The following is a 25162-nucleotide window of genomic DNA, read 5'->3' on the forward strand; positions in this document are numbered from 1 at the left end:
GGCAGGGATTGTAGGTGGAGGGAGTGAATGTCCAGCGCTCTCTCCACCCTCAATACCACGACTGAGGTGCCCTTGAGCAAGGCACCGAACCCCCAACTGCTCCCCGGGCGCTGCAACATAAAACGGCTGCCCACTGCTCCAGGTGTATGTTCACGGTGTGTGTGTGTTCACTGCTGTGTGTGTGCACGTTGGATGGGTTAAATGCAGAGCACGAATTCCGAGTATGGGTCACCATACTTGGCTGAATGTCACTTCACTTCACTTCACTTCACTTCACTTCACTTCACTTATATTTACATTTATGCATTTAACAAACACTTTAATATAATGTAACTTATAAATGAGTAAAACAAGCTATTTGTCATAAAGAGGCACATAACACCAAAATTGCTTGTAATGCAAAGTTTCAAATATTGTTGAAGTACAAGCTACAACAAGGAGGGATTAAGGGAGAGTGAAAGTTTTTTTTGTCTGTTTTTTTGGATGCAGGGATTCAGCATTCCGGATGAGATTGGGAAGATCATTCCACCAGCAAGGAACAGTGAACAAAAATGTTCGAGGCACCGCTCACTTACCGACTTCAGGCTTCTGGAGCCTAATAAATAATTTCACAGAATCAAACAATTGACACAATATGAATTATCTAATAACTACTATTAACTTACAAGAAACTGGCACAAGCATTTAGTGTAGTGTTAAGATAAATGTCTGTCAATTTAACAGATAATGCCCTAAAAGAAAATGTGTATGTTTGTTCTTCTTCTCTGTTTTTCTTTTTTCTTTCTTACAGTGTAATGCAGGACAAATAACTAGTTCTACATTAATATTTTAACCACTACTCTTAATGATTACAGAAGATTATTTATGCAATGAATAGGTATTAGTAATTTAGGGCCAGATTTACTAACAGTGTGAGCCAGCGTAAACTGTCTTTGGCGTTAAACTAGTACTGTCAGGTTTTACTAAAGACATGCAGTGACAAGTTAGCGATGAAAAGGCGTGGACACAGTTATTTTTGCATCTGACTTTACTGAATACACATTTGTAAGAGTTTCACTTTCAGATGCAAAATTAATGTTAGGAGAGTTTTTAAAAGGATCTATGCAATTTAACGTCTACACTCATAAAATGACTTGTATTTGCACCATTATTTAACGTCCAAAAAAAGCATGTCTTAAACTATTTTGCACTTGAAATGGCTGCATTTGTTGTTGCTAGGAGGAGGCAGCAGAGAGAACAGAGAGCATTTGGTAGGAGGGAGAGGATTTTTTCCACACATATTAATTTATTTGGAATGCCAGAAGAGCACGTTATCTGAACATATTGTTTACTAAGCCATTCTATTTTAAATTTGCTTCAGGAAATAAAAGATGACTTGGAACCCTCAACTAGGAGTGACAAAATACCAGTTCTATCAATACTTCTTGCAACCCTTCTTTTTTTTTGGCCTCCGCTCTTTTCAACATACTGTGGCTTCTTTATTTCTTAATTCTTTATTTGAGACTACGCTAATTTGTGTTGCGCTTGGTATATTGCGTTGGTCGATATGTAAATGAGACAGCGTATCTGTGCTCCTTAAATTTGTGTGTTATTAGTAAATTACCCTCAAAGATTTGTGAAATTGTGCTCTCGTGCTAATTTGCCCTGTTTAGTAAAACTAGCCCTTAATATTCTACCTAAAGAACTATTTAACAACTGTGGATTTTTTTCAAATAAATGCAGTTTTTGAGAACTTATAGGTCCAGTTTCCCAGCGTCAGTCTCTGAACTTCACCTTTCTCTCTATCGTATCAGTATGACAGGTCCACACTTCACATTAGATCATTATAGAGTCATTAAGACATTGAGTCATCAGCCATACCCCAAATGCCAAAAAATAAAATTGTAACCCATACAGTACTTTAACATACCTCACAGAAATATGTGGTTCAATGCATGTCGCTTACTTAAGTTTTAATTTCTTTTGAGACATATTCTTCATGGAATATCAGGACCTACCAGCTGAATGACTCCTTAGTCACTGAACAACTGGTTAAAATCACTCAAACCACAAGGTCAAGTAAGTGAGTAAGTGGCTACACCTCTTCCACAACTGCATCTCTCAAGAGGGAATTATGTCCTGTTGACCACCTCTGCAGACAGTTATTAAATCTTCAAGGACTACCCTCTAGCTATAGATAGTGGGTCTGTTTCCATTGTGAATTCTGCTGCAATTGTCAACATGCATGTTTGGTCTGTGGGTGCGCCCTCAAGATTCAAGCCACACAGCAGATGCGTCTGCCTCAAAATTGGCTCCTTCATGGACAACAGTCATGTGAAGTTGCTCTGCTTGACCTCGTAAAGGACTCCCAGATGCAGGAGAGACAAGAAGAGAGATGGAAGAGGTTTGCATCAATGGCTGGCAAACACCCATAAAACATACCTTTAGAAATGTGCCAAACGGGACACAAGGTCAGTCAATGGGCTGTTAGTACCCCTCCTCCTTCTAAGGTTTGAACAACAGCTATATTCTGATTTACCAAAAAGGCCTATCCAGTGAGGAGGAGTGAACCATTCAATAGACTAATAGATTGGTTGAGAGAGAATGATTTACACATTTGGCAAATGCTTTTATCCAAAGCAACTTACATTGCATTCAAACACATTTAGTCAGTTCTCGTTTTTCCTTGGGAATTGAACCCATGCCACTGGCTTTGGTTGATTGCTTTCAGAAATCTATTTTTGGTGTTTCACTTCAGAGGGAGCACAAAAAGATGATCAGCTCATGCATTGTTGGGGACAATTTAAACTGTTAATTAGGAAAAGCAACTAAGGTTCCCAGTTGGCTCAACTTTCTATCTTCTTTATGGTTAAAGAATGGTGTCCTGTCCTTTGTGGTTCCCTAGTGGGGTCCTACTGATTGTAGACTATGCCACTAGGTATCCAGAGACTCTTCCCCTCAGAAAAGCAAACTCCCAAAACATTGCACATCCCAAGGACATCCTGAAAGACCAGAGCACTTTTTGTTTCCTAGCTAATGGGGGGTGTTTAAGAAATGTATCTCAGTCTGTGACAGTAAGACCCATTTATGCAGACTAGTAAGGCTGCATAAATCCTGGATGCCATGTAATCAAGACCCATTGAAGGACATCTCAATTTGAAGGATCCTTTTTAGGCAGTCTTTGTTTCGTTTGCATCATTCAGCCTTTTTTGAAGGACGTATCAGGTGTATCCTCAATCACCTCCAAACCTTTGCACATATTCCAATTCACGAAAAACAGTTAGCTGACACTAAATCGACACTGAGTTTGTTCAATTTCATTATGCAATGCAGAAAAAAAGGTCTCATTCTAAAATGTAATGCTGAGCAGGACTTTAGCCTTAAAGCCTCAGGAGAACTGGATGCATCCTTACTAAGATGCAGCCTTCCATTTGAGAAGCACCCATAGAGAGATTTAAACATTAAAAATAATTCTGCTTCAGATGGAACTGACTGGGATCATGCTCACATATGCTGCCTTTGGGTTTACCAAGGCCTCTCAGCAAGGCCTCTGTAGCCTCTTTTCTTCATTCTCTTTAAAACTTAAAACATGTGAAATGTGAAAAGAGTAAAAGTGCTTTGCATCCAAACAGCTCTGATACTGCAAAAAATCTAGTATCCAGTAGCTTTGCCATTCATCTACATGCATTTGTTCAACTGGTGCCATATATGGTCACAAGTTCAGGCATAACATAATCTATCCATGACTTCCTTATTACTTCACTGTAAACCAAGTTTCTTCATGTTTCCATATAATGTCTTCAGGTTTAATAAAGTATTCTAGACATCAACAACATTAGGTTTAAATTGGTGTTCAGGAGAGATCATCAGATCTGCAAATAGTGTGTTTTCTACAGGAGCTTTGAATCTGAACACTCATTAATGGTTCTCTCTTATTCAGAAAAGATATATCAGAAATCGTACATGTGAGGCTGGATTAAGTGGTTCAGGCTGTATTGCCAGAGGACTAAATAAACATTATCAGAATGATTATGGTATAAAACTATACTTTGTTCTGGCTACACTTGAACTGGTTACAAAATAGATGTATGAGATGATGAAACAGTTAATTGTGCAGAGCATGTATGTAAAATGTTACAAAAATTTAACAATAACCTTTTTTTTTGTTGTTGTTAACACTAAGGACTTTTTTTTACAGTTTGCAATTGTTTGTTTATGGATGTAATATTTACTTTGCAAAATATAAAGGTTCACAACATATATATATATATATATATATATATATATATATAACCTGGAAATTACTTGAATCAACCTTTTTTTTCACTGCAGAGATAGTGGGTTGCATTTGTCCATATTAGGGATTTTCCTGCACATAGGTTATTACTTCTACTAGGATTTCTACTTTGGACCTTCTGTGCAAGAGCGCCCTCCAGCTTCGAGTATGAATGAAACATACATTGAATTTGTTTTGGACAAAAGCGTGCACACAGAAGTGATTTTACATGCATCGGATTGACAGATAAATCATGGTTGATCTGTCAGTCAGATACACGTAAAATGCATGCACTCTTATTTCAGTGTTGTTGTTAATGTTGAGGTTATTTTATCATTAGTTTCGCTGCACTGAATTTTGTGCATGCATTTTAGACACACATCGTTCTTGCTCCATCCATGCAATAACTGTTTCCTTCTATCAACCAAGTTTCCATTTACTGAAACTGCTGAGTGCTCTGATAATATCAATGGTATGACACATTTCAGGAGCTGTCAAAATTACGATTTGAAATCAGAGCATAGCTCACATTCGCTAAAATAATGAAACACTAATGATGCTGATTCAAAACACCAATGCCGGTGATTGACAGTCAATGAAAAGCGTGGTTTGAATGGCCCGTCCCCCAGCTGAAATTGGAAAAAAAAAAAGGAAAATTGAATTGAATTGAAAAAAAAGAGACAGAGCAATTTTTAAAATCTTCTTTTATCCCTTCCTTGAACATGTGACTAAAAACCAAATCTGAGACATTCAAACTGACCAGTCAGCAGATTAAAACTTTTCCCACCATGCTAAAGGTGTGACAATTAGCAAACCCCTGATGTATACATTTGGCCTACAGGTCTTAATCACTACAACCACCTCTGTGCCTTTTGGAATTCCAAATGGCCCTTTTGTTACAGAAGATAGGTTTGAGACAGGAAAGTATAAGTCTGAATGCAACTGTCAGATTTCCTCATGTCTCATTCGGTGGTGAGAAAACATTACAGTATTAAGCTCATGATATTATAATAATAATACCTTCCATTCTTGCTCACTCTACAATAGCATAATGAAACGTGGTGATGATGTATCATGTCTACACAAACAGGGTGTGTGGAGGTAGGCAAACACATACGTTGACAGGCAAGTAAGACAGCCTATCATAGCCCTTGGATATAATTGACAAACATTTTATGGTCCCATGCCTTCCACAGATATAAATACATATAAACACATTTAGACCACTTAACTCAGTGATTGCTGTCAGGATGTGAAGAGACTTTCAACCAGCATGTTTTTGAACCAAATCACTTACCCTGTCTTGGGTAAAACAAATGTTATTTGTGTTGTTCACCTATTGTGCCACACAATAATAAACATTCTACAGACACAGGGTCCGCTATTCTCAATGATTCTGCATTGTTTGTGACAGTGACTGAAAGCACATTCTTTTGCCTGCTGAAAAAAGGCGCTTACATACAAAACACATAAGTCTGGCGCTTGAGATCAGAAGCATTGTTTTTTTGGGAATTGGAAACAAAATATAGCTTGTGACACTAGAACGTCAGATGATACAACCCAAAGAGGACTGAAAAAAAAATTCACATAGACCACTTTATGTGGTCTTGTGTTTAGGAGTCAAAAGCTGTTTAGGAGTCAAAGCTCGTTCATCTAGACCTGTCAGTCATGTAATCGTATCTCTTGCCCTTCCGTATATAAAAAAAGAAAGAAATATTTTTCTACACATGAAATATGAAAGCAAATAGACCTATAATTGTGAAGATACGTTTTCTGTATATGTTTTTATGCAGTTCGTGGTATTTATTTTTACAATAAAGGATGTTTATGACACATGACAAGCGATCAGTCCATTATAAAACGTGCAAAGAGTGCATGTCTGCCTATTATAGAATCAAAATCCATTTTAGATCACAATCGGAAGTTATTACAAGCACTCGATGATGATTTAAAGTGGGTTTTGAGCAAAAACGTTAATAATTGCATTTTCAATATAGCGTGATGCTATTTGTACCTCGAATTATTTCAGATGTATTCTTGTAAGCATTATGGATATTTTGTTTCTGATGAAGAAAAACAAGTTATTTATCTTAATTAAATGCTGTATATTGAGCAGCGGACGATGTAAACCACACAAGATACATACGCTACATGAAGAAAGAAAACAGTGTTGGTCGACACCCCCTAGTTTACAGGCGTGAATTAGCAGAAGGCGAACATTCGTTTCACGCTCAGTGTGAAAGCAACATTCCCGGGCGATTCGCCTCACCTTATCGCATCTCGCTTAGTGTGGAAAGGCTTTTAGAGTGGGTGGGATTATTCATGTGTCATTATAGATGCGTCGCATCTACTGCCGTGACTCCTGAAAAACGTTTTAATTCCGCGTCGCTCCATCAAACTCTCTCTGGATCCGCTCCTCGGCTATCAAAGAGAGGGACGTCTGTACTTCCTCAACAGACAATGAAAAAAGGTGCGCCCATTCAAGACAGTTATGTTCGATCCTTCGCTGGCTGTGCTGATTTAAATCTAGCGGGTCTATTGTGTTTTGTGCCGCTAGTTCAATTACGCAGGCAGAGACGATTCTCTCCGGCCAGTCAGTGATCAGCAGAGTTTACACGTCACGTTTTGGTAACGGTACAGCTCGCTTGGAACCTCGGCCGAGGTGGTACTAAAACAAGTACCAGGTACTGTAACCAGTGGAAACCCCCCCCCCCCCCCCCCCCCCCCATACTATGCAGTGGAAAAGCACCATTAAGCAGCAGAATCTCAACTCAAAAATCTCAAAGCCAAGCCAACTCAGTAGCCTACCTTTCTGATATGCAAATTAAAGTATTCAGAGGTTTTGCCCCATCACAACTGCTACCCTCGATGATTACCAGTGCGTGGCAGGAGATTGTGAAAGGACGATTACCCCATGCAGGCTGACCCAGCCCTGTGCTCCATCCATGCACCTTCACAAGGACAGGCTCTGAGGTGCTGCTGGGATCTGTTTTGGGTCCACTGCTGGGGTAAAGCATGAGAGATTGAACGGTTCAGATTGTGTTCCCTCCCCGCCATCTGCTCTACAGAGTCGCTGTCAGACTGTGCCCAGTAATGAAGGGTGTCATGAAGGTTACACACATCTACCGCTCTGGACCTCCTCCTGCTAACTACTCTGCCCGATTTGCTAGAGAGAAGCAGAAGAACCTTTGATAACTGCCACATCTGCTCAAATAATCTTCATGACTTTCTAAACATTGACTAGATGCGTCTGCTCTTGTAACACTGCATGTTTTGTTTTTCATCCAATGACTAGATGGCATATGAATTCTTCAATCATTACTTTGCATGAACACATGCATACATGTAAAATAATTAGAACATCAATAATAATAAAAAAAGAAAATAATCCAATCAATTGCATGATGGGTAGATTAATCAATCTAATTAATTGCAAATAATCAATATATGATGAAAAGATTATTCAAAGTAATCACATAAATAATCACAGCTAATAAATCTCCCACCATTTATTATAGTTAATAATAGTCATTAATGCATAATTACTGTTTTGGAGTCAAAACTATTCATTTTTGTTTTAACAGACTAGTCATGTAATGATTTGTTTGGCAACTTGTGTTATGATTTTGTCTATCGAGATTCTTATAAAATAAGCACAATTCAATTATACCTACAATGTATAATCTAAAATGGGTATTGCCACATGGTTATATTCTGGTGAATTTACAGCAAAAAAAATAATAATTTACTGTGAAAAATACCATTTTACTGATATAAAATTAAATGCATCATGTATGACCGCATTATATATCTAGTCTGTGCATACACTACATTCACATATAAATTGTGGTGAATCCTGTTTAAACATTCTAGTCAGTCTCAAGAATAAAACAAGAGAGTTAATTCTAGGATGCCTCAGTACTGCACAGCATACAGAGTGAGTTCTGATTGGACAGTGTTTTTGTGCAATATGTGACGCTTTATGGCTCTAAGAATCCAATTCTAATCCAGAGCAAACAGCAACAGTAAAACATCCACAGAAAGGCTCTGATGTAGCCAGATGGTGCTGGACATCAAAATAATCCATCACTTTTTCAGTGGAAATTACATTCTGATTATGTTTAAAATGGAAATATTGACACAGCTTACTGAGATCCACAGATTCTGTCAGTTTAATTTGAAATCAAAGGGAGAAATCATACTTTAAAGAAAATAAAAATTAAATTATTTAATTCCCTTAAAAATCTATGAATTTCTGAATCAGTTTTTTTTTGTTTGTTTGTTTGTGTAACTTACAAAAGTTTAGCTTATGAAGCAAGGACAATTCATGTTTCTGTGATATGACCTCTGTAACATTTAATTTAAGAGAAAACAATCTGTGACATTTAAATGCTTTATAATTGTCCAGCTGGTTTGCAAGTGATTGATCAACTGTAATGAACTGTACTAGAGACTTTTTCATCCACCATGTTCATTAATTGTTCCACAATAACAAGAGAATTTCAGACAATCAACAAATTAGAAAAGCTCTGTGGAGTGGACACAGCTGAGAAATATGAGCTGCCTGAATTTCCAATGTCAATAACATCTGTGAAAATCTGCTAATAAATATGGAGCGTAAGGGTGGAGAGTGATAAGAGTTGAGCTCAAATTGCAAATGCAATGGGAAATTTCAAATCAACACATGGGAGAAAAGTATGTATAGTTAACAAGCTATCCATATTTAAAGCAATTAAGAAAATTTGATAGTATAATGAAATCTAATGACCCTCTTGACTGGAGTAAAGAACCACATTTTTAGTAGCCAAAAGTGAATTTCAGACGAGGGAAACATTTTAATTAGTTTCCTTTAAAGGTGAACAATACCAAAATGTCACTTCCTTGACCTTTGTTTCCTAGATCAGACATTATATGTCCTGTTTAAATTGTTTACTTATATCAAGCTACAGTATAATTTGCCTGTGCAAAGCTCATGGCCACAGTGGTGACTGAGTGGCTGTTTCTACATTTTTTTTCTAAATGTTATGGTATTATTGGTGGTTAGTGGCCCTATAAGTTCCATTGGCATTGTTCACACATGGGAAATCTTATTTTATTAAACCAACTGTTTAAACTGAGATACATGAGTCCAGATTTGATTTGTTTTCCCCCAGTTCAGACTGCAGTCACGCTTGCTAGTGCCTACACACTGGTTGCCATAGTAATGACACAAATCTTCACTTTGGGATTCACCATTAGTGAGACTTTACCAATAGATGTTCTGTCATCAATGTAATTAACTTTTGCAAGGCAACACAGACTCTCGTTAATTTGCAGCTGCATGCCAACTAATTATCATTAGAATATTAGTAGACTGTTAGTTTAGGATTAGTAGAATAAGTTGGCATGTACTTTCAAAGTTATTTATAGTCTGTTGAATGTCTGTTGACGAAACATCTAAATAAAGTGTTGGCAGATATTAAGCAGAATCAGAATCAGAATTGGCTTTATTGCCAGGTATGTTTACACATATGAGGGATTTGTTTTGGTGACAGAAGCTCCACAGTGTGACAGAATGACAGCGACAGGACAGAACACATATAATAAAAATAATGTACAAATATACAAAATAGACAATGTTCTAAATAGCACAAACACAATATACAAAATAGACAATTTAGTATGTAAAGGTATGTTAGATGCAAAAAAAAAAAAAGTATGATAGTTGTGTTTCATGCTTATTGTTAAGTGTTCAAATGTTCATGAGATGGATTGCCTGAGGGAAGAAACTGTTCCTGTGCCTGGCCGTTCTGTTGCTCAGAGCTTTGTAGCTCCGACCAGACGGCAACAGTTCAAAGAGGGAGTGGGCTGGATGTGAGGGGTCCAGAGTGATTTTGACAGCCCTTTTTCTCACTCTGGATAAGTACAGTTCTTGGAGACTGGGGAGGGTTGTACCAATGGTTCGCTCAGCAGTCCAGACTACCCTCTGTAGTCTTCTGAAGTCAGATTTGGTAGCTGAGCTGAACCAGACAGTTATTGAAGTGCAGAGGACACATTCAATTATGGCAAAGTAGAACTGTTTCAGCAGCTTCTGTGGCAGGATGAACTTCCTCAGCTTGCGAGGGAGGAACAACCTCTGCTGGGCCTTTTTGACAGTAGAGTCTATGTGAATGTCCCACTTCAGGTCTTGAGAGATGGTGCTGCCCAGGAATCTGAATGACTCCACTGTTGTTACAGTGCTGTTCATGATGGTGAGTGGGGGGAGAGCATGGGGGGTTTCTCCTGAAGCCCACAATCATCTCCACTGTCTTGAGCGTGTTGAGCTCCAGGTTGTTAAGACTGCACCAGACAACCATCTCTTTAACCTCCTGTCTGTACGCAGACTCGTTACCGTCCTGAATGAGGCCGATGACTGTGGTGCCATCTGCAATCTTCAAGAGCTTGACAGAGTGGTCTTTAGATGTGCATTCGCTGGTGTAGAGGGAGAAGAGCAGCGAGGAGAGAACACAGCCCTGGAGCAGGAACAGGAGCTCCAGTGCTGATTGTACAGGTGTTGGATGTGTGTTTCCCCAGCCTCACTAGCTGCTGCCTGTCTGTCAAGAAACTGGTGATCCACTGACAGAAGGAGGTGGGCATGGAAAGCTGAGTTAGTTTGGGCAGGAGGAGTGATGGGATGATCGTATTAAAGGCCAAGCTGAAGTCCTCAAACAGGATCCTCACATAAGTCCCTGGTCTGTCTAAATGTTGCAGGATGTAGTGCAGTCCCATGTTGACTGCATCATCCACAGATCTGTTTGCTCTGTAGGCTAAATTCAGGGGGTCCAGTAAGGGTCCAGTGATGTCCTTCAGATAAGCCAAAACCAGTTTTTCAAATGACTTCATGACCACAGATGTTAGAGCCACAGGTCTGTAGTCGTTTATTCCTGTTATCTTGGGTTTCTTTGGGACGGGATGATGGTGGAGCGTTTGAAGCAGGAAGGGACTTCACACAGCTCCAGTGATCTGTTGAAGATCTGTGTGAAGATGGGGGCCAGCTGGTCAGCACAGGATTTTAGACAGCACGGTGTCACATTGTCTGGGCCTGGTGCCTTCTTCTCTTGTTCTTTCTGAAGACCTGGAGCATTTCATCTTCACTGATCTGCAGTGCAGGAGGGGGGGGGGGGGGGGGGGGGGGGGGTTGCAGGAGGTGTGAATGGTGTTTTTTTCAAACTTGCAGTAGAACTCATTCAGATCGTCTTCCAGTTGTTGATTCTCCACAGTGCTGGGGGATGGTGTCTTGTAATTGGTGATGTCTTTCAGATCTTTCCACACTGAAGCCATGTCACTGAAATATAATTGGATCCTTAGCTTATCGGAATAATTCCTCTTTGCCACTCTGACCTCCTTTTTCAGTGTGTATATGGCCTGTTTATACAAGACTCTGTTCCCATTCCGGTAAGCATCTTCTTTGGCCTAATGGAGCTGGCTGAGTTTTGCAGTGAACCATGGTTTGTCATTGTTATACAGTTAGATGAGTCCTGGTAGGAATGCACATATCTTCACAGAAACTGATATAAGATGTTACAGTCCCAGTGAGCTTGTCCAGATTGTTTGTAGCAGCTTCAAAAACACTCCAATCAGTAAGGTCGAAATAGGCTTGTAAAACCCGCTCTGTTTCATTAGTCCTATCTCTTTACAGTCCTTAATACAGGTTTAGCTGATTTCAGTTTCTGCCTGTAGATGAACCAAAACAGTGATCAGAGAGTCCTAAAGTTGCCCATGGGACAGAGCGATATCTTTTATTGCTGTGTAACAGTGATCCAATATATTAGTCTCTATTAGAGACTAATAGAGTCTCTAATAGAGTCTCTATATAGACTCTATTAGTCTATATTAGTGATATAATATATTAGGTGGGAAATGTATCATGATGTCTGTATTTTAGCTGTTCACGGGAGAGATTTGCTTTTATTAAAGTCCCCTAAAATGATGAAAACAGAGTCCAGGTGTTGTTGTTCTGTGTCTGTGATCGGATCAGCGAGTTTCTGTACAGCTGAGCTCACGTGTGCTTGAGGTGGAATGTAAACACTCACGAGAATGAACGAGCAAAACTCGAGTAGAAAGGCTTACAGTTAATGAAGAGCATTTCTAGATCTGGACAGCACATCTTCTTTAACACTGTTACATCTGTACTCCAGCTTTCATTGATGTAAAATCACGTCCCACCGACGCACGATGTCCCCATTGATTCTGCGTTGTGGTCCGCTCTAAATAGCTGAAAGCTTGGCAGATGAAGCGCACTGTCCGGGATGGCGTCATTCAGCCAGGTTTCAGTGAAATGCAGAGCAGCAGAATTTGAAACGTCCTTGTTTAACTGGGAAAGCAGAAGGAGTCCATTTTCTTAGGTAGAGAGCAGAGATTTGCCAGATGGATGCTAGGCAACAGCATTCGAACAGCATTATAAATCCTGTCTGAGCTTCAGAAGCGCACCGGCTTGCTTCCCCCGTCTGCATGTCCTGAAGCGTCTAAACAGCGCCGCAGCTCCGCAACTACTATGTTCAGCAAAACGTCAGAATAATAGAAAACCGGTAGGAGATTTTGTGGTGTGTTCTTCCGAATGTTCAGCAGTTCATCCCTGGTGAAACTGATCGTGTTTGACAAACAAAAAACAAGAAAAACTAACAAAAACACTAAAACAACTGGAGAACCAAGCACAATGGCTGCCATGCACAGCACTATCTTAGTTAATAGTCTACTAATACTCTAATGACTGGTGTTTAACTTATAGTTGCAAAATTACACTGTATGGAATATCTAAAGTGGACTATTAAAATAAAATGATACCACATTAGCATTATAAATACCATTTTGATTAAGAAATTTCTCTATTTTAAAGTCTTATTCATCTTATGCTCATGCTAATATTTTTGTAGGCCAACCTGGAAGTTGGCATGTTTCCCTCAGAAAAGTCAGTTTATGATTATTTTGTTCATGATATATATTATATAGATATATATTACGAGTTTTGAAGCTTTACTACAATTGTCAGAAGTAACAAGCCAATCTATATGCTATAAACAAACTACACCATGAGCGACTTTAACGCCATCACACTCTCAGAACAAAAAGGTACAAAAGCTGGCAAAAGGTACTAATAGTTTTAGTTTATTTCATTTATTTAACAGGGACAATGCACAACATAAGTGTTGCGCTAGAGTTGGCTATAAAGATAATTTGCATCTGCAGTCCCTGGGCAAGATGTTGTTACAAAATTACAATACTCAGTCACAAACAATACAACACATACAATACCACATCATACTCCATAAAATCTAAAAATGAAAAAGGTACCATTTAAGTACTAATATGTACAATTTAGGTACTAACATATGCCATTAAGCAATGGTGGACGTAGTACACAAATCAAGTACTTGAGTAAAAGTACAGATACGTACTATAAAATATTACTCCAGTAAAAGTAAAAATACTGCTTTTTCAATTTTACTCGAGTGAAAGTACAAAAGTACTATTTTTTTTTATGTACTTAACTAAAAAAGTACTGATAGACAGATTTATTTTGCAATTTTACTTAATTTAATTTTATATTTGTGCATTTTTTTTATAATCCTACTTCTCAAAATACCTGGGATTTTCCCAAAATAACCACTATATGGAGTCAATATATATATTTTGTTGTTGATATGGACTACGTTGACGAGAGTGATTTAGTAATGTTCACTGTGAAGCTTACATTGTAATGTACCTGAGAGAAAGCAGATTTGACCATCTAATTTTCACCAGTAAGAAAAAAAAGTGTTTTAAAACTTGTTTTGCAGCACGTCACAGTTATATATGACATGAGAATAAGGCCTAAAGTTAAGAATAACATTTTAAGGAAAATATAATTGTAGTTTCATAATGACTTTTTTCTTTTCAAACCTTGTCTGTGGTGTAAAAAACACCCCTGGCCAAATGCCCCCAGAGGGCATCACTTCCCACTTTTATAATTACTGTAGCTACCATGTTCTGAACATCACAGCTTTTATTTTTCCCTCAGATGTAATCTATCTAGGTGGTTGAATAAAAAAATAATTGGACTTTATATCTAAAATTTTCCTCAATTTAGTACCAGCAAGCTTGTTAGCTGGACAGTTAGCATCAGCTAACATTATTTACTTATTTCCTGTATGGTTATGAATAAATATTCACATCTGTCTACTCAGCTAGTTGATCTAAACAATATAAAAAACAGACGTCACATAGGGCTAAATGCGTAGCATTTTAATAAAACTGTTAACGTTACAGCAGAGGGGAATATGAACGTGCATGAGTTATTTTATTGAATCTGTGTTATTTTAATGTTTCGTTTTTGACCTAAAACAGAGAGAAACCACATTTTTCAAAACAGGTAAAAGCATTACCAAAATCACAATGGTGTTTTACTGATGTAATTTATGTTGTAGAATAAAGTGTGAAAATATATTGAGCTTGTGTTACCACAGTCCTTATTTTACGAAGTAAAAAATAAATAAAAATAAATTATAGAGCATCTCTCTGGAAACCTATCAGAAAGACTGAACTTTATTTGCGCAAATAAATTTAGGATTCAAAAGACACCCAGAGTGAAACCAGCTTAATTGTGCAACACAAAATGTGCATTCATCAAAATAAAGCACATTCATCTCACCTGTCACTTACCTGACTCATACAGATAGAGTTACTAATGAAGTCAGCAACTCCAAACTTTGGGTGAAAGTGTGACAATCTGTGATTTATAGAGTTGAATAATGTTGCACGTTGCGTTAAGCTCATATTTTCTTGCAGCTGTTCTGTGTTTTTCTCACTGTGCAACACGGGCTGTGCTCTCTATTGTTTAAAGGACTAAATTAATTTAGAAAGCATTTGAACACACATTTGTGATGAGTCTGATTAGCGCTCCAGCTGCACCGCGAGGGCTCTCCGAGTTCTGCTGGCATTAATTTTCAGTCTGTCGTGTGTGATGTATAGCACTATTGGCCGGACATGGCGGCGAGGGCGGGCCGTCCTTGCAGGGCGCCACTCTGGGTCAAGCTATCCCCGTTTGACTGAGCCCGAGCCCAGAAGCCCCAACACCAATTAAGAACACTACATCAGCCTGACAAAGCACAAGGTGACTAATTCCTCTGCCTTGTTTGTTCCTCAAAAAAAAAAAAAAAAGTGTGGAGCTCAGCATTGTGGGACTAAATGTTAGGGCCACGTCAAAGTGTGTTGAATAGGATCCGGTAAATGTGAAGGACGCGACTCGCCCTCAAGGCCAGAGTTTTCTGTCACTTCTCAGCAAAAGACATGACATTTTAAGAAGTTATTTGCTAGTAACTTGTGAAGATAAGACTCAGCGCTGAGTTAATGTCAAGGTGAGTGTGTTTTGTTAAAATTCACAGAATGAATACACAGGAAGGACTCCTTTGGTTTGCGATTTGAAAGAACATTTGATGTTATTATTATTTATTTTTTTCAGAAGTGCAGATGGTGCAGATTGTTGATTATGTACATGTTAAGGAAAACACAATGCAGTCATGCATTTCAATTATGTTAATATTCAAACTGATTGAATTTTTCCCTGAATACCCTGATCTCTACAGGGGGAATGACACACATAGGCGTGTAATCGTCCTTGAAAGTGCCAAATGATTCAAAGAATTTCTTCCAGCACTTTGAATGGGCCACCTGCTGTAGACAGAGTTTTGTCAGCTGCTTTCTCTGGCCTTGGCTTTCCCTCTCTTATTTACTTTTTTGGTGCACATGCAGAACGCGGGTGACAATCTGCGGCAATCTCATGCATTATTTCATATAAAAGTGTTACAGAGAAGTTGAAGTGATACTTCAAGCAGAACGTAAAATGAGGCATTGCATTTAGAGGCTGTGTATTTTTGGTTTGATTCATATGGCAGTTTATCTGTAACGCTGCATAAACTAACCGATGCTTTAATAAAAGCATTACAAGTCTTGTTCTGTATCAGAAAAATATCAACTCAGTCTTTTTTTTTTTTTCATTTCTTTCAAGGCTCTCTTCATTTGCAAACACACCTGCACACTACAATAAACAATTAATCATCCATGTGATCCAATATCAAATTCATATATCCACAAACATCTGGCCAATTATGTTCTACCAAAATTGCAATCCTTTAAAACTCATTTGACCATCAGTTTAAAATCAATATGTGACCAATTTTATTTCAAGATGTACCTGAAGACTGCACTAATTAAGTGAAGAAAAGACAAGTGTTTGAAATTGCCAGATGTTTTCAGAAGTAATTTTGTGCATAAATGGCTGATTCTTTCAAAGTAAAATTTAGTTTGCCAGTATAACACTGAAGTTCTTTTTTACAATGTGGTGGGTTATGAGACCAGGCTTTTGGGGTGTTAATCTTGAATTGTGATGGTAAAGGAGTACAGTGCATTATAATGCAATGCTACATTGTAATTGTATTAGATAACATATGCCTCATATGTTTTTTTTTTTTCCCTCTCTTTGTTACTGTAAAGAGGGGTCATGCTGGGCTAACAATTTCAAAAGTGTAACATTCAAGAATTTTGGGAAGAATTTGATCTTATTTTAGCAATAACTCATTAATGCAAATAACAGTTTGCAGTTTAAATTCATATTTGTGACCCTGGACCACAAAACCAGTCATTGTTTTGGTTTATACATCATCTGCAAGCTGGATAAATACATTTTCCATTTATGTATGTTTTTTTTAGGATAAGACATTATTTGGCTGAGATACAACTATTTGAAAATCTGGAATCTAAGGATGCAAAACAAAAAATAAAGATAGAAAATCACCTTTAAAGCTTTCTAACTGAAATCCTTAGCAATGCATATGACTAATCAAAAATTAAGTTTTGATATATTTGTGGTAGGATATGTTCATGGAAAAAAAAAATCTTTACTTAATATCCTAATGATTTTTGGCATAAAATAAAACTCTGTAATTTTGACCCATATAATGTATTTTTGGCTATTGCTACAAATATACCTGTGCTACTTAAAGGATTAGTTCACTTTTAAAAAAAACTTTTGCTGATAATTTACTCACCCCCATGTCATCCAAGATGTCCATGTCTTTCTTTCTTCAGTCGAAAAGAAATTAAGGTTTTTGATGAAAACATTTCTCCATATAATGAACTTCAATGGGGCCCAAACGGTTCAAGGTCCAAATGACAGTTTCAGTGCAGCTTCAAAGGGCTTTAAACGATACCAGACGATGAATAAGGGTCTTATCTAGCAAAACGGTCGGTCACTTCAAAAATAAATAAAAAAGTTTAAGTTTTATAAGCACAAATGCTCGCCTTGCTCTGTTCTGTGATGCGCGTTCGTGACGTCACGGTTGACTTAGGCGGAAGTACAGAGTCAGTAGGCTTTTTAATATTAAAACACCCAGGATACGCACACGAAATGGGCATTTTAAACAATAAACTGACATAAAGACATTTGCATATGTGTATATGGTCCTCCTTTCGCACATTTGTAAACACTGACTCGGTACTTCCGCCTAAGTCAACCGTGACCTTTTCAACGTCATTGCGTATTACGTGACGTCACGAACGTGCATCACAGAACAGAGCAAGGCGAGCATTTGTGCTTATAAAACTTAAACTTTTTTATTTATTTTTGAAGTGACCGACCGTTTTGCTAGATAAGACTCTTATTCATCGTCTGGTATCGTTTAAAGCCCTTTGAAGCTGCACTGAAACTGTCCTTTGGACCTTGAACAGTTTGGGCCCCATTGATGTTCATTATATGGAGAAATGTTTTCATCAAAAACCTTAATTTCTTTTCGACTGAAGAAAGAAAGACATGGACATCTTGGATGACATGGGGGTGAGTAAATTATCAGCAAAAGTTTTTTTTAAAAGTGAACTAATCCTTTAAGACTGGTTTTCTGTTCCCAGATCATATTTTACACAGGGTTCATTCGTAATAGATTTGTTACACAGCTATTAGCGGTCAAGACTGCTTCATGCTATTTACACCGGAGAGTGATGAAGAAACATGTAGAATGTGACGAACTTCATATTAAAGTGTATAAAGTGAATTTAGTTCATTACGTTTGCTGATCAATGGCACAACTTACCACATTTATATTTATATTTATACAGTATTTATACAGATAATTTGTGTCACAGGTTTGTCAACTGTTTAACAATGTGGCTCATCGGGTCTGAATTTAAATTCAGAATCATCTGTTTCGTCATATTTGCTTTTATTTAAAAACTAGCCTCGTGTTTGTACTGTGAAAATGCTTTTGCATTGACATTAGACTTATTCATTTGTTATGAATAATCCATTTAATAGTATTATTTTCTTTAAAAAAATTGTCTTTTGTTTGTAATTTAAGTGTGAAGCTGTTTTTGCACAGATGTCAAACTTAATAATTTGTTATTAATACTCCATCAAAGGTACAAATTAAATGTGACAATGATTAAATAAAAGTAAAACATAAAAAAAAAAACAGTTTAAAAAATATAAACGCATTCGTTAATTGAATTTTCAGCAATAAAATAGCTATAGTGATTTTTATCAGTTAGTTCTGCTCCTTATTTTATTGGCAGCATGACAATCTCACTCTCAAGGCATCCAATACTTTTTAATGTCCAAGAGCTATGTGCCTCCTTTAGGAGGCTCAACAGCTGATGGAGCTAAATATATACATGGCTATAATTGCACCACATATATTAACATGACAATCATATTTTTAGTATTAGGCTACTATTGCAGGTTTTGTATTCGTACAAATACGTAATTCCAAAAGGAGTGTAATGGCCTGATCACAGTGCAGTTTGTCTTTCTGTCTTTTCTGGTTTAGTGTCCATCCAAACATCCTTAAAAAAAAAAGAGATTTGGATTCATGGCAAATCCAAGGACAGCAGTGAACACAGTGGCCATCAGAGATCTCTGTAGTAAGATATTTCCAATCTTCATCATCAGACTGCAACACATGCATCATGTATTTGTCCTTGAAGTAGTTTCATCGTCGCCTTACTAGAAGAAAAATGTGGTTACACGCATCGCGTCTCATGAGAAACATGCTAGAAGCACCAGGTCATATCTCTGTGTGGATATTCCTCAGCCAACTGCTTATCTGTGAACAGATATTACTTGTGGTTCTCCTCCACATCTAAGGGTATTTTTTTTTTCTTCTTCAGGCAACAGAAGAACACGCCTGGAGGAGTGACAGAATCATTGTTTAAAGAACGCAGGCTACTGCACTTCAATTACTGTTTTTATTTCAGGGTTCAGTAAGAGATGTTAACAGCGTACAGACCAGGTTAAAAAATCAGCAGAAAAAAAGAAATGCTGCCTTAAAGTGCAGCTACGTCTGAGTTAGGCAGTCAGTTTTATGACACATCAAACATTCAGATGCAAAGAAAACATGGAAGCAGGCTAACAAAAATGAATATACAATTGAAATGATTTTATGTTGTTCCAGATAGTGGACAACCATTAGTGGTGTTGTGTTCTCAAATGGTTAGATCTATAAAAAAAATAAAATAAATAAAAATAAAATAAAAAAATTATAAAAAAGCATGATTCAAATGATTAACTTGTGGTGCACTTAAATTTTTGAAATTATATAATAATAATATTAATAATAATAAGCATATAATATATGACTGAACACAATGATATTGTGACAATATCTACTTAAAGAGAGTACATGACTGTTTCTTAAGACATTTAGATACATTTTTAAAAAGTGTACTTTGTAATAATGTGAGATTAAAATTTAATGCAGATTTTAAACCCATGTTTTAATAATATTTTGTTGTGCTTTAAAGAAGTACACTTATTTTGATGCGCTGACTATTATAATTTAGATTATAATTTTAACTCTGGGTTTTTTGATATTACATTTTTGGTTAATATTTTTTAAATGCAGTAAATTAAAACCCCATCATTGCAAACACATTTAAATACTGTACATGGCATAGGTTTCATAAGAAATTACATTAGAGTATATTTTAGCTTTGCATAAATGCTTGTCAGTACATTCAGCAGTAATCATATTCCAAATACAGTACAAGTAATTATGAAATTACATAAAAAGGTGCACTGAAGTCCTACTTAAGTGGGTCAAAACTCTAAAGTTCAGCTAATTTAATGTATTATACATTTTAACTATAATACCTTTTAATATGAATACAGTTAAAATGCAATGAAATGTCTGGAAACATTGCATTCAGTTCAAACTTAAGTGCATTGTTTAAAAGTACATTATTTCAGTACTCTATTTTTAAAGTATTATAAAATATAATTCTTCTGTACAAGATTTGTGATGCACAACTGCCTAGTGGACTGAAAAAGCAAAAATCACACAGTCCAATCAACTAGCCTAATGCTGCAAGCATGTTAACATGCAAACTATTACCTAAACACAAGCTGTCATCAGATTTCTTTTGGACTGCCATGCATTATATGGATTTTAGCTTGCATGCGTCAGTTCTCTCCTCAGGTCAACCTCTGAGAAACAGATCATTGATTTGTGCTCTGTTTCAGGGTCGTAGATCCGTTCATCGTCACGCATGCTAACCTTGCAGCCCACATCGCCCATCTGTCGCAAGGGAACACGGCGTGGCTGCTGCAACCTCTCATTTTAATTATTCAGACTTGTAAGCAACTTTATGCTCCCTGGGAAGGTGTGGGCTGGAGAAAAATGGTTGGACGTCATCTGAGGCCAGGTGTGCAAATGGATTCATCTGAGGAGTCCTGCTGCCTCACGGGAAAAAAGATTAGTTCAAGAGAAAGGTCAACATTTTTTTTAAAGCAGGTATTAGTTGTCTGCTTGTCAAGAATTATAAGTTACAAAGCAAAATACAACAAATTCTTGGTGGGTTAAAAATTTAATCAACATTTACTTTTAAGGATATTCCTGTCTGATCACATACATAAACAACTGGTCTCACACATATTTATCATTCCATTCATTTTGATGCAGCTTTCATTATTTGCTTGGTCAGCTCCCTTCTGTAGTCAACACCACAAAGTTTGTTCCTAAACCTAAAGTATAGAGTATAAAAGGCCTTTGTTGATGAAAACATTCTTCCAAAAGGTCATCATGCTGCTTTTTAAAATACCTCATTTTGGTAGGAAAACACCATTGCAAGCATGATTCATGCATAAGGCAGACCCAGAATGCACTGCAACAAGCTCAGTAAATAAGTAAGGAGATAAAAAATAATAATAAAACAAACAAACAAACTAAAAAATAAAACAATAAAAAGAAACAATGACTTTTAAACTATTCTTAGTTCGTTTGTTTATTTATTTATTTATTTCATATATGGCAAGGCAACTTCTAACATTACTAAATAAAGGCAAATTAAGTTTTTTTTTTTTTTTTGACGTAGTCATCAATTACCAATTAAAATAAATAACAGTAAAAGGCATTCCCATAAATAAATAAATAAATATATAATAATAATAATAATAATAATATAGTCTGTATTATTACAATAGTGGTTATCAATACATTTAACAAATAAATGTTAAATAATAAATCAATAAATTGTTATAAGTATAGTTATTTTAGTAAATTGTTATAAATATACATGCATCAATGTGCCATCCTGAAATCCTAAACATTGTCACAGTATTTTTATGGTGAATTTGGGTGAAGCCAGGGTATTATTACCTTGCTAAAAAAGAAAACAACAACAACAAAAAAACAGAATTGTATTACAATCTATTAACAACAGTGTGTGTGTTTTATGATTATTTATTACAGCTCTTGGAAGCAATTACCGTTCTGTACTACAAAAGAAATGCACTGGGGACATTGTAAACACACTTTTCACATGAAACATAAAAAAAAAAGACAAATTAATTCACAGAAATGCATGGTGCTTCAAAAATGTCATGCAATTTGGATTAACAAATATGCACTGACTTGTAATTATGTGGAAGAACAGACTGTAATATACTGTAAAATAGTTTAGCAAGCAGTCGGATAGCTGTCTAACATACTGCCTTGACCCGTCCTGTAAATCAGATGTGAGTAAAGGAACTCTACTGGGCTTTGGACCTGCTTCTAATCTATTAGAAATGTCTGTTGATTGAAAAGAGGACGACCGGTTGCTCGTGGGACGCTTCCATATGACACATCTGTGCCAAAGATTATCCATATCCGACCATATGGTCCAGAGCAGAGAGCCGGATCTGCTACTGTATCTGAGAACACCTGAAGGGCAGCAGAAGCTCTCGGTGTCTCAACATTAAACCTGCACCTCCGTTCAGCAGGCTTCATGTCATATAGTGTGCTCAACAAATAACAACATTTTCATGACTACACATAACCAGTTAAAGGTTTGAGATAATTAAGATTTTAAATGTTTTTGAGAGAAGTCTCTTCTGCTCACCAAGGCTGGATTTATTTTGTTTATAAAACATACAGCAAAAACAGTCATATTGTCAAATATTATTACAATTTAACTGTTTTCTATTTTAATTTATTTAACAATGTAATTAATTCTGGTGATGCAAAACAGCTCAATTATTAATAATGGTATATATATATAGATAATTTATTGTATATTTCAAATGCATATGTTTAGGATCATATACAGGATGTGTTATTCTGATCTCAGTCTTGATAGATTCAACATTTCTCACCTCAAGGCCCATGTACTCCATCTGGGTTTGCAGTCATCTCAGTCACCTTGGATCAAACCCGTCATTTTTAGCAGCTTCGATTCCTAAGCATTAGATCAGAAGCACAACATCTGTAGCACTGATTTATGCTAAACTGCTACATCATGTGCAGATCATGTAACATGACAGAGCCGGCAGGATCTCCAGATAATTCAGCATCAAACAGCATCACTGATTATTATGTGATGTCACATCCGGATAATGCATTTCTTATACAAAATCCTGCCAGTCACGTGACGGTTTCTGCCTGCGAGTCAGGAGCATCAGGAGCCCCATTTGTCATTCTAATTGTATTCTTTCGCTCAGCGCATCGATTTATTGCACCTGGTGGAAAAGCAATTCAGTGCTGCTGAGAGGGCACACCTTTCAAAGCATTATGAATCGCGTGTCGCCGTGTTTTAACTTTAGAAAAAACTGTGCCTTCTGATTGCGGTTATGGCACGAGGTATAAAACAGTAATTAAATATGCAACAGCATAGGACTCATAACTTATTGAGGCTTTTGCCTGACAAATTGTGCTTTTTTAGACTCATTAGGCAAGTCATGCATGTAGCATTTCATCTGCATAAAGAATAGAAAAATAATTGCTTCCTTGATATGTTGGGTTTTGGTAGTGAATTATTAAAGATCACAAATATTCAGTTCCGCTTTGGTTTCATGTGTTGTCACCACAGTCAATGCCTCAGTTAATATGTCTGCCCTGAAAAGAGCTCAAAAGGAAATGTCAGCTGCTTTGAGGAATGATATTTTGAAAAATATTTGAGAAATTACTTTGAAACTGGGAGGGAATTCATCTCCCAGGACTCATATCTCATTCTGAATATAGATGAATGCATCAAGTCAATGCAAAAATGCATGCGAGACAGCTCGACTGCATGTTGACTACATAGTAATATGTGCCAGGGTGCTCGTATAATTTTATATAAAATGAATTTTTATTGATACCAAGCAATAGTGTTTTTCCTTTGTTTTCTAAGGGTAGCCTTGCTGTCAGACTGTCTAGGTTATAATAATTCATTCTGATGGGGTTTAAGAGCAGATATTAGATTGAGAGGAACTTTCTGCTGCAGTGTTACAGGACAATGGATTGGGTTTGGCCCAGAGGAGCATTAATCCACTCGCTTGCGCTTTAGATAACGTGCTGCCAAGAGTCCTGCGCACTTCCTCTGAAGTCTTACAAAGTCAAACGGTTTTGCAGACGCAGGTGCACAAAGTACAACCAGAGTCACACAAATGCAAGGTATTGGATTTTTTTAAGCATAATGGTATTATTTATAATAGCAAATTGAATTGCACATGAATATCACATTATCCAGTGTGTGCATGTATATTTATAATGAACGTACATGACATCTTTCTAATTACATACAGTACATGTGGATTAGCATATGTGCATGCGAATAAACTGCTCAAGAACATGTTCAGATCATATTTTAAAACTAAATCAAAATGAATTATATTTTGCATCTTGCTAATTAAGCCTATTGTAGTTATATTGATTTTATTTTATTTATTGACATTGTTTGAGCAATAAAACAAATGCATTTTTAAATGCGGTATATTTATAATGCATTTTTAAAATGCATTTTTACTATGAATTCAATGTAATGCAAATCTATTGAGAATCAATAATCATGAAAATACATAAAAAGCACAGCAATATTATAATAAAAATGAAATTGCACATGCATACAGTCCAGTGCATGCATGCAGATTTATAACAATTTTACATTATATCTTGTGCATTATGTATGTGTGAATTAATCTCACAAAACCACTCAAGAACATGGTAAGGTCATATTTTACTCCAAAAATCAACAGGAAGAAATTACATTTTGAATAAGGAAAATTAAGCCAGTTTTAGCACTAGTATTGCACAATTTAATTTAATTTAATTTAATTTAATTTAATTTAATTTAATTTTATTTTATTTTATTTTATTTTATTTTATTTTATTTTATTTTATTTTATTTTATTTTATTTTATTACACTGTGGTATTGTTTTAATAATACTTAAATGCATTTAAACTGAATTAAATGTAACTCAGTTAGAATCCTCACTGACAATCACAAGTGAAACTTGTTACAATGTGAAAGTTTTCATGAGAGTCACCCATATTTAATGACATGTGTAGGTGCATGTGCCTGACTTAGTGCGAGTGTATTTATATAGGTGTGTGTTTGTTTGAGTGTGAGTGTGTGTGTGTATGTGTGTGTGAAAGACAGAGGCACCCGCTGATATGTGGTTAATGACT

This window comes from Barbus barbus (assembly GCF_936440315.1).
Source record: "Barbus barbus genome assembly, chromosome: 6".
NCBI lineage: Eukaryota > Metazoa > Chordata > Actinopteri > Cypriniformes > Cyprinidae > Barbus > Barbus barbus.